Below are 13461 nucleotides of genomic sequence, written 5' to 3' on the forward strand. Positions count from 1 at the left end.
AATGGAGTCACCTCGCTCGCTTATGTAAGAAAGTAAACAGTACTGCAGTCACTATGCACTTCCCAAATGTTACCAGCACAGGAGGTCTTTTATGCAGTTAATTGAGGTTATAGATAGTATGGTTATTGAGCTAGGTATAAAGTGGATTCACCACGCTCATTTATATAAGAAAATAAACAAAACTGCAGTTGCTAAGTATATTTTAGAGGTTACCAACACAGGAGGCCTTATATGCAGATAATTAAGTTTATAGACTAAAGAAAACTGCAGTTGTTAAGCCTGTGTGTGTGTGTGTGTGTGTGTGTGTGTGTGTGTGTGTGTGTGTGTGTGTGTGTGTGTGTGTGTGCTCACACGCATGTATAATATATATATATATTGTAGTCACTAATTCTGAATGAACATCTTCTCAAATGCCAAAAGCTCAGTAAATTCTCACTGAGACCTCATTTCCCCGAAAAACAAAATCCCCAAATCTTCGCCCTTCCATATCAACTTACTCACGTATACTGTCCCTAACCCTATCCATGAACTTAACCAAAGCCCTACACATTAACTTACAACCTACTCCTTACTCTAACTCTAACTCACAAACACTCACACAAACAAATGCACCCCCCCACACACACACACACACACACACACACACACACACACACACACACACACACACACACACAAAACAGGCCCTCCCTAATGTTGAACATTTTGACATGGCTGGAAGTTTTGGCATTAACATGCACATCCATTTACTACAACCAAAAGCGCATTCAGTGTTCTTCCTTTTTGTAAATTCTGCATTTGGAAAAGTGTGTGTTTGGTAATAAGACATAGCAGTACACTTGTTGAGCAATTAAACATTCATCAGAATGAACTGCTTCCATATATATAATTCCATATTATTCCATGCATAATAGCATCCTTTGGGAAGTCATCCATCTCTGGTTACTATCATATTAACAACACACCCCTTAGAGTTGACCCGGTAGTGAGGGACTTAGGGACATACATAGATATTAATCTAGCTTTTGATCATCACATGTCTACAGTGATGAGGAAATCATTCTATGTTGCACAAATTATAAACAAAGGTATGGCATCCAAGTCCAAGGAAGTCATTGTTCCACTGTATTCTGCATTCATAAGACCTATCATTGAGTACAGTGCCCCCTTTTGTATGTACCTAACCAGGCATATCCAACAACTGGAACGTCCACAGAAGTTTCTCACTAAAAGAATACAGGACGTAAGTAATATGTCCTATGCAGACCCCCTCAAGGCCCTATCTCTGTATTCTGTCTTCTACAGACTTTTTGAGGGGAGATCTATGCCTGGCATACAGGGCATTGTTAGACCCCATTCTGATGGACCTCTTGCATATCCACAAAACAAATAGTACCAGAATTACCCATTCTAAAGACTTAAACCTTGCCTTTGATATAAATAGGAACTGCTGAAGAGATAGGCAAGTATCCCAGAGACTACCCCACCTATGGAACAGGCTCGACATCCATGTAAAACAGAGTTCCTCCCTAACCCAATTCAAGTGCATCTTGGACAATTGGATGTGAAAATGGAAATTCATCCCTGGTTTGGCACCTATGTCTCTGATGCAAGCAGGCAACCTGTAAATGGTTCATCTCCCATGCCCATGCTTACACTTATCAAGGATGTCAGAACTTGTCAGAGATTTAGGATGTATGGCTAGGCTTAAAAAGGCCCTTGTAGTTGTTAGCCTAGTAAGCACCTATGAACTTTATATTGAAATGTGTAGTGTTGTTCTGGGTAAAAGCAGCATAGTAACCTTATCATGGCAAAATCTAATACATGTGCTCACATGAAGCCAACAAGGTAAGCACATTATGAGGAAATGGGTGATACCACAAGTATTATCTCAGTAGTGACCATGCAAACTGGGTTTGACTTAAGGCAATCTAATGACTCCTTGTGGTCCTCTGAAAGTATTTTCTCCAGTTACTACAGCATTGTAGTCTCTGACAGTCAGTTTAGGGAGTTACTCCTGCATAAATTATCATGTCTCACTTACAGTAGTGGTGTGAGAATAATATGATGAGCTGAAACAAGCCTGCATTCAGTTGCAATGACAGCAATTAATTGAACATTGACATTTGCGTAACTGCAACTTCATTAGGCAGTTTATCACAGATAATTGGGACTTTCATCTCATTCATCTTGCAGTTCTAGGTTTCATTACTTTAGTTGCCCTTTGCATGGTCTGTGACTATGCAGAATTCACATAACCAGCACTCTCCTGAGGTGATACTGAAAAATAAAAGTCCTTGTTCATAGTGAACTTACTATGCGAACAAATTTAAAAAAAATCTGTGGTTTAAGACTGCTGTAGCAGATTATTTATTTATTTATATATTTTAATTACAATAGTCCATTGTTAGTTGTTGTGTCTTTTGGTTTTTCCCGGTTAGGGGTCGCCACAGCGGAACTCCGGTCCACTAATGATTGGCAGTAGATTTTCACGTGCCGAGTTGCCAGCCCTGATGCACAACCTTCAACAAAGGTACGCCCATTCACGCATGTCGCCACACAGAAGACGCTCTAGCTGAGAATCGAACGGGACAATGTCTTACTGCGAGGTGACAACGCTACCGCAGCACCACCACCACAGTATACAACAGTCCATTGTTAGTATGATACTCTAGCCATTAACAATAGTCCATTGTTAGTATGATTAGTTAATGGCTAGAGTATATGTCGGGGGGAACGGGTGAAAATATCCACATTTATCAGACTAGTAGCTGCTACTTTGCTTGGAATAGTCCTGCAATTAATATAAATATGGTGACTTCACTGTGTAATTCCATTCCCTTTCACCCTCAGGGTTTTAGACCCTGTACCGCCTCAAAAGCTTATAATCACTTAAAGACTAATGATATTCTAAATAATAATAAAAAAAATAAAAACAATATTTGCATTTGGTGTAGTCATGAAGCATTTCCTCTTAGTTGCTTTTAGTGAGATTTCAGTCGGTTTTAGTGTATTTCAGACAGCTGTGGTAAAACTGATTGGTAAAACTTCTGAATTGGAGGCCTGAAAGTGGATATATAGAGCACAGGTGGAAGAGATGTTGCAGTCGGTACAATGTTTAAGGAAACTATGAGTACATGTGGGAAAAGATTAGCAATAGCCAATCACCTGAGAGAAAGAGTGAGGGAGAGAGGGGGAGAGACTCATGTGTGGCCTCAGGTCAACTGGTGCCCTAGGCAAAAGGGCTCCACGGCGCCCCCCACCACACCACCTGGTGCCCCATCCTGGTCTACCTACACCAAATAAATACTGGAAAAGTGCCCCTGCTAGAGCGACGCCCTAGGCGGCCACCTAGTTGGCCTATGCCTAAGGCCGGCTATGGGAGAGAGAGAGAGAGAGCGCGAGAGACGGGGGGATAAATATGGAAGCAGCCATTGCTGTTTTATTGGGATTCTCCTTTACCAGCCTGTTTAACAAGCTCCTTTTGTTAAACAACATAATCTGTTTTCTTTAAGAGCACAGTGATCCTCACCATGAACCAGAAAACAAAGGGTTATTTGTACATCAAGATTCAGAAAAAGCATCCATCACTAATGGTAAGGCATCCTACAAATGAAGTTACTTTAAGATTGTGAGTATAAATGCAAATGTGTGTATAGAGGTTTTTCAATGTATATGAGTGAGGCCATGTTTGATAAACTTAGAATGACCCTGGGTTACTTATTTATTTATTTGTTTATGCTGATGAAGTAGGAAACAACAAAGTCATGACTGAACAATGACGTTAATGGACCACCAAGGATCAGCTGCTGTGGACTTCTCAGACTTTATACAACCACATTAACTGCTCAGGGAGGGGGAAGTTATGCAAACTTGTGAACTTCACAGGAAATGCAAACAAGCAGCACAGAATACATTTGACTTTACGGTACTGTCACACTGACAGAGATAAAACTAACTAAAGTTTCTATTAACAGTCCTATCATGATCCCTGGTTTCCATTATTAAACAGAATTGTATACTTTGTACTTATTTCATTAATAGTCCCGGTTCAACTATAGGAAGGCATTTTACATATTATCAAACAAACGTTACTGAACAAATTAGACAGCCTTAGCCACAGCTGCTCTGCTGGCAGCACAGATAAAACGTGAACATGCATGATCAAGCAGAACATGACACAGAGGGCAACAGTGAAACAGTTCTATTAGGAAGTGTCCAGGTTTCCTGGCTGTAGCTTGAGACGGATTCCTAGATTTCTCTTCCACTTCCAGGCCGGCTCACACAGCCCATGCTCTAACCCTGAGCTACTGTCACTCCACTCCACTGTGCTATTCTACCTTCAGCTACTTTTAAATAACTTGGAAATGAAAACTAAGAAAATGAGTGTAAAGTCGTTGCATCATCATACAAAAATACACTGCTGGATATTAATATTGCAGTATAAGATGACTCCACTCTTATCTGCTCGGACGACTCTCTCACCAAACTCCAAGTCACTACCCAAAACTGCTTTTCTATTGTCGAAAAATGGTTCTCAGATCTAAAACTCCTACTTAATCCAACTAAAACCAAATTGCTCCTATTCTACCCATCCCCAGCGACTTCTTATGGCACAGAACCTCCCCATACCCCCACCTCAACCTTCATTGTATCCTCTAATAACGGTACCAAAATTTATCCTGTCACCCACACTAAACTACTTGGAGTGACAATTGACCACAAACTGAGATTCGACATCCATGTAAACCAGGCCATTAAATCACTTAACAAGAAACTTGGGTCCATGTATAAAATAAAGAAATTCTTAACCCCCCACACCAAACTAACCATTGCCCACTCCACCTCCTACCCACACTCCTCTATGCCTCCCCAATATTCTCCTTCCTTCACAAGAAAGAGCTTAATAAACTATCCACTACCTATAACCACATAGCTAGATTCATTACCGGACTACCCTACCGCACCCATCACTGCCTAAATCTAAAAACACTGGGATGGCTAGAGTTGCCCAACATCCTCAAATTTAACCAACTTACAGAGGCATTCAAAATCATAAAACACCCTGAAAAACTCCCTCACTGAACAATATACTTAGCCCCTACTCTAATCTAACATCCCTAAGGTCATCCAAAAGTATTCAAGTATTAACTATTAAATCTACTAACTCGGGTGGTGATGCACTGTACGCCAATTCCATTGGCAAAAACTGGAATGCTCTCCCCAACAACCTTAGACTTATACCCACTCTCCACCAATTCAAAATACAACTTCGAACTCTATTAAAATCTCAATGGCTATGTCCATGCTCTAATCCAGACTAATAGCTCAGCCTCCCAACTCAACCCGGCCTACATAGGCCTCCATCCAGCCCTTAACTTAAGGGTCCACTATTAAGCCCTAATTACTCATATTTACTAACTTATATCACTAATTGAAATTTTCTTTTTACCTACTGTTATATTTTTGTATTTTTAATGTTGCCTGTCTCAATTTCCTAGCTTATGTCACTATATTTTTATATTTTATATTTTTTATGTACCTATGTGCTTTGGAGCTTTTCTCCCCGGGTCTCCACTGAAAATGGATATGTATCCAGTTGGACTAACCCGGTCAGCAAAAACCACTTACTTACTTACTTTTTATATAACTGGATTAAAGTAAGCAGCCGATAAGGGAAGTTATCTGCTTTTTGTTATCCTCCAACACACTGCAGTGACTTTAAAGTTACATTATGTTGTTAACTTGTTAGTTGTATAAAGTGAGGTGAGACCTTGGAGTGTTTTCTCCATCATCTCAGAGCTTGGCTGAGGAGTTGTACAAGGAGTCTGATATCAGTTGTAGCTCCAGTGTTCTCAGCTTCAGTTCTACTGCAGCTCTTGCAGTGCAAATGAAACATTAGACTAGCTTTGTTCTTCCTTGAAAGTCAGCCGAAACATGCCCAGTGCTACAGTGCAGTCCATTCACAAGTAAAGATGGTGACAGGTGGGATGGTGCAGGAATAAATGCTGACATTAATCCTTTTTGCTTTTGTAAGTGACACCGTGTAAGGTCTAGAAGAAAAAATAAATCTTTATGCTGTTGGCAAAATATACCTCTGGGTCAATTTACAACAAGAGACAACAGGGATAAAAAGGGATTTGGCAAGACAGGAGGCATGATTGCATAAATCCAGTGCAAAGAAATACAAATAATGTATCTGAGGGAGCAAACAGGAAAAAGAACAAAACAGTTACACCAGAAGCAGGTGTGGTAGCAAAACTATAAAAGAGGTCTGAAGGTGGACATATCCAAAGACTTAAAAGTAAGGAGACATACAGCATGAAGAAGCAGCAAGGGAGGGTTGATTTACATGGATGTACTGGAAACATACCGCTCAGCATCTTTGCTCAAGAATTCTAGACAAAGCCAAAAAGAACGAGGGACAAAGGCAGGAAATCAGGAACCATTTTTAAATAACGCTCTAATTTACTTATAACCTACATAGGAGTTAGGCTTGCAGTGTGGGGGACCATTGAGGAGCCTAGCTCAATTTCCCAGTTACAATTAAGCAGTGTCTGGTAAAGTGACTCGCCCAATATCACACTGAGGCTGAGGGAATCAAACCCTGTACCACAGGAGCTATAGTTCTTAGTTTTAACCCTCTTAGCCAGCTGCCAAACTTAACCTTCCACCAGACTGCCATGTCCTGGACCAGAGTTAATAGAACAACAGGTTCTGTTCAACATGTATTTTCTTTATAATAAGCAGTATGTACATTGTGGAATAGTGTGAAGCTCGGTAAAGTTTATGTGACTCATATTTTTATTTTATTTTATTATTATTTTTTTATTTTTATTTTATTTAGTTAACTGGGATAGAACATTAATCTATTTAGACCATTTTCAGGTTCATCCTGAGAAATATAATAGACTGAAGATAGCAAAGCAGATTATTTTCACATGAATTAATTCATAGTGATGAACAGAGAAGGTTGTTTTACAAGCAAACTATCAGTATTACAACTATCAAAACAATGATCATTGTTAAAAGTGTAAGACTAGATAAATGGTTCAAAATGCAGCATCCACTGTTAATGTTAATGTCACATTATATTATTACATTATATACAATTAGGTGTTTAGAGAAGGTAGAAGGGAAGCAAACGTTAAGGCAGAGTGAAAGGAAAGTGGGAAAAATGAAAAAGGAGGAGGTAAGGGGGTAGTCATTTAATGCATGAGACTTTTCACCCCAATTGGCTACATTGAAAGTATTATATAATGGTGGCACATTTTTCTATTATCTGTTGAATGTCTGTACTAGAACTCTGTCTGGTAACAGTGTGCCTTCTAGTAGTGGAAGCTTGTACTGAAAATTAAAGTAACATGAGGCTACCATGCAGGAGGTAGCTCACAGCAATTAAGATGTTGATGTCAAAAATAACAGAATGCATTTAAGATCAACTGTCCGCACAATCTGAAGTGGTGAGAGGCTGAATTGTATGAATCGGGTCCCCTGCAGATAATGACAACATAAAATAATATACTAAAATGACATTGCTTGACTTACCATTTACTGAGCATGTGAAGTCTCAGAGAAACTTTTCTTGCAGATGGTGGGTGAGCTATAGTTCTTGCTGTGTTCCAGTTTATTTTTTGTTTGTTTTGAAAAGGCATCTGTCTGAAGGATAGTGCTACTATATGGAAAAGCCAAGCTGGTTGTCAAAGTCTGATGAAAAATCAAACAGCTTTTCTCTTGCTCTCTCTTTTTTTTTTTTTTTGGACCTGTAGCAAGTCCTATTCACTCTAGTGAAAGTAATGGGATGTACTATGGATTTTGGGTTTCTTGACTTGCTCTGCCTTAGCACACAAAGTGAATGTTTCCTTCTGGCATTTGTATGGGGGAGAAGGCTTCAGTTTTCTCCTTACAAATCAAAGGTTAGATGACGGAAAAACAGTGATACCTTTGAAAATGTGTATAGCTTCAGATACATCAAGCATTCTATCACTCTTACAGTCAGAATTGGTTGCCCTTAATGGTATTAAAATTGAGGTCATCTTCACACACAGTCATGTTTTGCAGATCCTAATTAGATATTTCTTCTAAGCTGTGGCTTCAAATGAAAGGACTTTACATGGCCAAATATCAACAAAGCCACTGTCAATCTAGTGTCAAATGCCAATTCTGCATCATGCATAAATCATGCTAGAGGCATGGACCTCTAATAGCAGCACCATTACCCCAAGGTCCTTGATAAAAGATAGATGCTGATGTATGTGAGCTCAAAAGAAAAAAAATACCTTGCTGTTTTTGACTACTATTCATGTGGCATTAAAATAATTCACATACCAAGCCCTTTGAGCTGATAAATTACATCTAGGTGCAAGACTATGCTCTTGAGGTATGGTATCTGAATAGAACTCATTACAGACAATGGTACATGGCTTATGTCCAGTGAATTCTAATAATTTGTGGCTAATTACTGTTTCACTCATACTAAGTGAAGTCCCCACGACACTATCCACAATGAAAAGGGTGAAGCTGAGAGAGACATGCAAATGGGCAAAAAGTAACAAAGACGAGCTGATCCATGTAAAGCTCTAATGGCATATTAAGCTACTTCACACTGTACTGTGGGAGGAAGTCCTTCACAACGAATATCTGGAAGACAAATACAGACCTACATGCCAATGTTATAGTCAAACCTCACACGAAGTGTAATACTGTACCATAATGTAAGAGTGATGACCAATAAGCTAAAGCCTCGTAAAAAAAAAAAAAAATGCAGGTTCAGCTTCATTCTCCTTGTCCAGTACCTTTTAACAACCTGGCCAAGCTGTTCACTTGAAGTTAAAGGGGGACAAAGAGTGGGTCAACTACAGGCATGACAGCGCAGAGAACCACTGAGCCACATTCCTGCGTGGTACAAACTAAAGATGGTACCATAGTGTGACAGGGTCTATATCAGAACATCGAAGTATTAAAACTTCGAATGTTCTGATATCGAACACTATTCAGCGAACACTAAGAATAGCGAAGCTGCAGAACAGCAAATTCTTTCCTCGGGAAAGAATTCGGTTGGCCATTTCTGTGGCTTCGCTATTCTTAGTGCTGCTGTGGAAAGTTACGGGTTGGGTTCAGGTAAGTGTGCGATTGTTTGTATGTTAGGGTTAGAGGCGGGTTAAGTGAGTTAGGGTTAGGGTGTGGGTTAGGCATGTGTGCGATAGTGACAGACTTTAGGGTTAGGGGCAGTTTAAGTGAGTTAGGGTTAGGGCGTGGGTTAGGTGAGTGTGCGATAGTGACGGACCTTGGGGTTAGGGTTTGGGTTAAGGTAAGTGGGTAGATAGTAGTGTATGTTTAGTTTAGTGTAACGTTAGATGTGGGAATTTAAGTGTATGTGTGTGGTTGCTGTTTGTTTGATGTGCTTGTGTTGTGCGTATGTGTTTTGGAGCAGCAAATTTTTTCCATGGGAAAAAATTCGCTGTTCTGAATGTTTGATATTTTCATGTTTAGATGTTTTGGGGCCGATGAAATAGCGTTCACTATTTTCATCTTTCGATAATGTGATATAAACGCGTGTGACAGAGCAGATGTCACATCTAGTCAGTTTGTGATGATTTTCAACCTGAATGCATTGTTATAGAATACCAGTTGTTTCAATCTCAGCTGACCATAACTAGATGGATGTCTGAGAAATCTGTTTCATTGTCAATTACTGATGCACCTTGACCAATAATTTGAGACAATGGTAGAAGTTTGATTTAATTTCTTCATAATGAAGGATCCTGTGCTGTGCTGTCCAGTCCTTGCAACAATCTTTGCAATCAAGTGTTCCTAACTCAGTTTTGCCTAGTGACCATAAATGTTTCAATGCACGATACAACGTGTCTAAAAGTTTTATTTTTGCATGTTGCATCTTAAAAAGAATTATTAAAAGCTAACACAAACATTTTGCAATGATTTATTTTGTAGCCCATGATGTTACCATATTTATGAAAAATGGCTAGTAAGTGTGGAATTTATTCCTGTAGTTGAGGAAACATTACCAGAACATCGTTATCAAAAAAGGATTAATTACAGTGTCCATGTCTGCAGAATGCTCTGGATATCTGCGTACAATCTAATGATCTGAGTAAGGTTTCTTAATTCATGTAAGGTTTCCTAGTTTATAATATTGACATATTACATAACATGCACATACTCCCCCAAACACAAGGTATAATATTCCCTCATAATAGACTATTATACTGCATGCTTGGTACAATCTAGTGTGAGTTAACAATTAATAAACTGGATTTGTCCTTTTACACAGGAGCCAACATGCATATTATTAGCATTGTATCACCCTGCTGTTTATAGGGGCCTATCATATTTGCATCTTACTTCCAATGCAATTGTAATGACTTGTCGATGAAAGGAGGGAATTTCATCATATAGACACCATAAGGCCTGTTCTAGTATGCATGTTTGCCAAATCAATCAATAGTCACCTTGTTCTTCAGTCTGTATGGATGTATGGAGACAAATGTATATAAACCAACAGAAAAGCTTATGAAGTAATAATCAAAGCAACGTTTTCCAAAAGCATGGTTATCCAAAATATTCTGGTCTGAAGGTGACGTTATCCAATCCTGAATTACAAACAATATATCAGCCATTGTCTGACTGCACATATCTACTCTGATCAGCAACCATTGGGCTTGGACAAGCTATGTTTAGTGCAGAAGCGTTTGCAACAGATCTAAGCAACTGCATGCTTGAGCTGAAGTTGCAGTCATGATGTCACTGACAAAACCCCTTTTAAAATGCATATAACAAAGATGAAGATGAGACTCCACTAAGTTATCTTACTTATACGTAATATAAAAAAAGAAGGTGATTTAGCCATACTAATTAAATGCCATGTGCTGTCCACCAAAATACGCTACAGTCTCTCAAAATTAAGAGAAATATGCATCATTAGTCTACATACTAGTGCCATCCAAACAAAGAATGGTTATGTCTACATTCTGTCTGACAAATGAAAATTGTTAATAACTATAAGTCTAACATGAGTATCTGAAAATGCAAAAGTTGGGCTGCTACCATAGAAAGACTTAAACCTTACTTGTAATAATCATGCAAGTTACTTCTTTCAACCTTGACCAATCTGGTTGACCTGGATCAGGTAATTTTCTCCCCCAGTAGTTGACAAAGAAAAGCGGGAAGTGCCTGTAACTAGATTCTTTATTCAAATGCAGTCATTATCAAGGCTAATGGACCATGTGGTTGATCATGTGATCAAATATATACCTATCAACCTCTTAGTGGAAGAATTCTGGATAAAGCCAAAAATAATGGCAACACAAATGCCCAAAATCAGGGGCAGATTTTAAATGTTCTCTTAGAAACACAGAAAGTTGCTAGACTTAACATGTTTTCCATTAGCATGCATTTTCTGAAGGATATGAATCTGATACTCAAATGTTTGTCATTATTTAGCAGCGTCATCCCTCATTGATTTGCTAGAAAATCACATATTTTGTGAAGAACAGATCAAAAGTATGAGGCAAAAATCTGGACATTCTGAGAAAAGTTTGACAATGGAGAAGAATGGTGATCACATATCCACGTATATAGTGCAGGAACAAAAATGCATATAGAAAGTCCACAGGTAAGTGAAGGTAACAAGTCTAAAAGACTTCAACACAGATACTTATAAAGTTCAAGTCTGCATAGCTGACTGCACCTTTGTAATCATCATCATATCTCTTGATGACATTGTCTTATACTCTACCATTACTCATACTCTCCTATCTATAACAGATTGTCTGACTATGCAGATGTGAAATGTGTCTTTCAATCATGTTTTACTCCAGAACTCAAATGGATTAGATGAACTGTGAACAGAGTATTGTAGGGAAAAGTCTACCTAATTTCTAAGTAGGTGTAGAGATATTTGAAACGTATGAATCAACCTGATAAGCATTGCAGAAGGCAGCACTTAATTTCATTAAGGACTCGTTCACCAGGTTACACGAGTCCTTAATGAAATACTTTCAAGGATTAAATATATTTTATCCTACATTGAAAAACATTGTCTCAGGTGCTGCTCATCATACACTGGTGAAAAAGTTGAAATTGAATTACAGATAGTACAGTTGTGCGCGGCATTTATGGTAACAGTTCAGACCACAAGAACAGTACATCATCTAGCTGGGTTTACTATACTTCTGTCCTCACCATTGCTGTTCAGTTTTTCCAAGCTGATGTGAGGTGGGTATATAAGTGGAAGGCATTACCCAGTACATATAAACATATAACACAAAAATAAAACAATAACAAATCCTTCTGTAAAATGTAAACAACATACAAAGCCTTATGTAACTATGAATTACTCCAAAAAGGGGGAAGGAGAAAGATAATCTTTATTGTTACAGTGGCCTTTCCTCAATGATTCATTGCTATAGAAGTATCATACACTTCTGCACTGTTTTCTTCTGGAAAAGGCACTGTAGGAATAAATTATAATAACCAAGTAGTTTTCCTACTAAAGCTAAGTTACCCCTGGAGAGTGGACTGCTTCACTATTTTCCATAGTACAGCTGGACCAAAACCTGTCCTGCAGCTAGACTGAGCTTCTTAGGTTTTATGAAAATTAAGAACTGTTGCCCAAAACACAGCTTTTAGGATACACTCTGCGAATACATTCCTGATACAGCCTGCTGAAGAGGCGGGTGTTTTGGTAGTTTGTGCTTTTTTAACATCTTTATTATTAAACAGGACACGTTTTAAAAAAGTGACATAGGTGTATATACACTAGTAGAAAAGAAAACAAACCATAGTATTTCCTTTGTTGTTTTATACAGTATGCATTTTAGCAATTTTCATTCATAACATAACATAAATTGCTCATTTCCTGCCTTACCTTAAATTTCACTCCTCCTCCTCCTGTACACTATTCTGCATGCATCATTCCCACAAATTCCATGTACGTCTATGTAATTTGCTCCTTCTTTTTACCAAAGATCCTACTTCCAGATACTTTACCCCCTTTAGAATATAGCAATAACCCACGCCTGGGTGTGGGTAATGCTAAATTTACCCACGGTTGGCGTGGTTTGGTCCCGAGGGCGAAGCCCGAGGGACCAAACAAAGCCAACCATGGGTAAATTTAGCATTACCCACACCCAGAAGTGGGTTATTGCTATTATACCATGACATTATTTAAGAAAAGAAACTATTACTTTTCTTAAATAATGGCATAGTATAATGCCTGTTTACTGCCCTTCCGCAGATGTCTGGCATCCGCGGCAGTTCTGATGTACTGCGCGCCTGCGCGGTACATCAGAGTTGTAAGCACGGAGAAAGCAAGATCTCCGTTGCTTTTATAGCTATGTTAAATGAGTTTAACATGGCGAGACAGTTAAAATAAGCAACGGAGATGTCCGCTGCTTATTTTAAAACTGTCTCGCTATGTTAAACTCATTTAACATAGCGAAA

At 38.7% G+C, this 13461-nt stretch overlaps 1 protein-coding gene across 1 annotated transcript in view; it reads left to right on the forward strand.

Annotated features, from left to right (window-relative positions):
* Window positions 1–13461, forward strand: part of LOC122810576 — a 470053-nt gene that overhangs the window by 341778 nt on the left and 114814 nt on the right. The gene's annotated exons all lie outside the window — the stretch shown is intronic.

Source organism: Protopterus annectens, chromosome 9.part0, assembly GCF_019279795.1.
Source record: "Protopterus annectens isolate FY-2018-M chromosome 9.part0, PAN1.0, whole genome shotgun sequence".
Lineage (NCBI taxonomy): Eukaryota > Metazoa > Chordata > Ceratodontiformes > Protopteridae > Protopterus > Protopterus annectens.